General features: G+C 40.4%; 1 protein-coding gene across 2 annotated transcripts in view; it reads right to left on the reverse strand.

Annotated features, from left to right (window-relative positions):
- DCUN1D4 (DCN1, defective in cullin neddylation 1, domain containing 4) overlaps positions 1-3,324 on the reverse strand; it is a 60,403-nt gene that overhangs the window by 52,948 nt on the left and 4,131 nt on the right. The gene's annotated exons all lie outside the window — the stretch shown is intronic.

Consider the following 3,324-nt stretch of genomic DNA (forward strand, 5'->3'; position numbering starts at 1 on the left):
CCTCTCACCCTCCGCATCTCTGGCCTGTACCCCAGTTCTGTATGAATAAATAAATCTTTAAAAAAAAAAAAAAAGCAGAGAGCTTTATCACACTTTTTTTACTGTAATAGTCACATGAACAGCAAAAATCACTAATCATCAACTAACATGGAAGAGGTGAAGATAATATAAAGTAAAAACCAAAAGTTATAGAACATAGAAGACAGAAAAACAGATTGCAAGGGGGGCACAAAGGAATTCTTGAAGATAGTGAAAATATCTAGATTTTAAATTTAGTAGATGCTATACCAGTACATGTACTTACTAAAATTCAAACTGTATAAAGTGGGTACAGTTTTATAGTATATACATTATAATCAATAAAATTAACTAAAAAGCATTTAGGACTACAAATAAGAATTTTGATAAACAAATATCCCATCAAAAAGGGTCACAAAAATTATTTCCATGGTTAATATTCCCAAGTCAGATGCAAGAAGCTGCACAAGATGTTACATGTTAGACCTTGAACATCACACCTCTAGATTTTTAAGGAACAAAGAGATAATTTGGACAAAATTGCAGTATAGTGTTACAGAGTAAGATCTAGAGGTGACGATCCACAGTTCAGCATCCTCCCTAATCATCCCAAAGGTAGCTTCTACAACTGCCATGGGTGGTGTTCACCCCCCAAGTTCTGTAGGCCACCCAGTGAGCCAGGACTCTTGGTCAGCCCAAGTAGGGGAGGCCCACTGCTGCTCTGCTTCCCCACATGGCCTCTGCCACATTTTGATGAGTGGCAGCGATGGATATTGAACTTCTCAGAATTCTTAGTTGTGTTCATCAGAAACCAACAAGCGAATCCACCAGAACAGTGATGTTTCTTTCAAAGGGCAACTGAACAGTTCACAGAACTTCTAAGAAATCCAGGTGCTGAATCAGGTACACTGGCTATCCAAGCAAAGGCCTGAGTGCAGCACAGACCAGCCACACAGGAGCCAGAACCCGACACCCCCCTCCGCCGGGGACTGCAGTCTTCCTGGCCCCCACAAACATCTGCCACCACTACCCAGCTCTCCAAATGGCCTCTAACCTCTGGCTTTGGATTCACACTAACAGTGGATTGTCTGAGCAGCTCTGCTTAAGTGTGAATTCCCCAAACAGGGCAGTTCCAGGGACCCCCAGTATTGACAATACCCAGCACAGACACAACGATCAACAACACCATCCTCTCCAGGAATGCCACTGATAAAGGCCAGCAAGTAACAAAAGGTTTTCAAAAAAATTTACACAAGAAAAAAAAAATCATCAAAGGTGAAACTACAAAGAATCATCCCCTAAGGCAATTCTATTGGGGGAGAGCTAGGGAAGGCAGCGGTTTTTCATCTCATGTACTGTTTTACTCAGTATATTAATAATTTTTCAAAAATGACAAGCCTATCTTCCTAGATTGAAAATCACTCATTAACAGTTTTCTAATCAAAAGAAAAACAATTCAAATCTGAAATAGCTAGAATATTGGACACTATAGGGAAAAAGATTTTTGGATCTGAAACAATCACACAGTTATTGCTAAAATATATGCTTCTATTTTAATACATTTCAATACCATTTTCTACCTAAAGGATATTTTTTCAATGAATGTACCGCTTCAAAGAACAACTCAAGACGGATTGCTCTAACCTCCATCTCAGGAGAAAAAAAAGCACAAGCTATGAAAAATTATTAACACTAATTCAAGCTGACCAATGATACAATCGGTATTAATGTCAAATTCTGAGAAAATTCACTTCCAACTAAGGAATTTTACTTTCTAAATGAAGAAAGCGATCTCTGCAGCAGCTGCAGTGTATTGTTAACATTATTAACCCCTGCAAACAGAATCTAGTAGTACAGCAGAATGAGGGAACTGCACAACTGCCCTGTTCCCTCACCATCCATCAGCCCTGCCTGAGCCATGTCCGCACGGGACTGCAGCCAGGTGACACGTGAACGTGTGTATCTTCACACATAGTCCAGGTCCTGCACAGCACCTTACTCTCTCCTAGAGAATTTCTCCCTGCCATAAAGGTCTCCAAAACTGCTATCTGCCTGTATTTTAAAAGATTACTTAAATTGGTTTGTATACCACTGACTTTGTCAAAAAAGGCAGAGAAGGAAAAAGTGAAAGCTTGCCTAGAGAAAATTCCTAGAAGAAAAACCTAAAGACAATGAAAGATGAATAAAAAACACACTGGAAAGCAGAGGAAAGAATTAGAACTTTCCAGGTATTCACTATTCAAGAGTCACACTTTAATTCAAGTCAATACATATTTGAGGACCTAAGCCAGGCACCTTGCTGGATGATACAGTGGGTGGGTGCTAGCTAAGACAAGGTCCCAGACAGCAAGAGACAGGAACCTTACTGGGGAGGGGCCAAATGAGTAAATAAGCAGCTGTTGTTCTGTAAGTTAAAAGAGACTAAGAGCTAGCAGTACTTTGAAGATTCAATGCAGGGAGAGAGGAAACAATGACCACAATAAAGCAAGTCCCACAGATGTAACTGAGGCCAGTGGGTGAGGAGCTGCTGAGGGCAATAGCAGTCCAGGGGAAAGAAAATGAGATTAAACTGCAGAAGTCAGTTCAACCCCAGGCTCTCAGGAGTCTGGTTTGGGGATAGGGGACTCATATGAAAAAACTGGTTTAACTGGTGATGTAGAAAATAAAGTTAGAGGCAGATGAGCCCAGCCAAAGGCTACAGGTTATTACAACAATACAAGAGCACAATCAGACCTACAGCAAGGTCAGTAGGTACGGGAAAGGGAGGAGAAACACAGGAAAAGATGCAGTCTCTCTCGCTCTGACTAGACAAACGAAGCATAAAAAATGTGTAGGGTTCCACCAAACAAAAGGCCAAGAAAAAATCAAAACTAGCAAGCTGACCAGAGAACTGGGGCACACTGCCGGGGAGGGGCGGGGTCAAAACAGGGGAGGGGATATGGTGATGGTTCACAGTTGACAGGGTGGCAGAACTATGGGGACGACAAGGATGTAAGAAAAAAAATTTTTTTTAATGATTAATTAATAGTAAAAAGAAATGTGTAGGGCTCCAGCTTGAAACTGTAGTTTGATTAGCCAACCAAATAAAAGCAATTGGTCGTGTGCTCCTTTTTGTTTTGGTTACCAGTAAGCTCAGGGTCAATATATGCTGTAAACATATGGCAAACATTTATGTGCAGCCTGTAAGTCTACAGTTATTTTCCTTCTCTTGACAGTATTGTATCTGTGTTTAATGATTCGCCTCTATTTTATAATGAGACAGAAAACAAATCAACAGATAAAAAAAAAAAGACATGGGATCAAAAA

The sequence above is a fragment of the Condylura cristata genome, unplaced genomic scaffold, assembly GCF_000260355.1.
Source record: "Condylura cristata isolate star-nosed mole 26May11 unplaced genomic scaffold, ConCri1.0 scaffold00012, whole genome shotgun sequence".
Taxonomy (NCBI): Eukaryota; Metazoa; Chordata; class Mammalia; order Eulipotyphla; family Talpidae; genus Condylura; species Condylura cristata.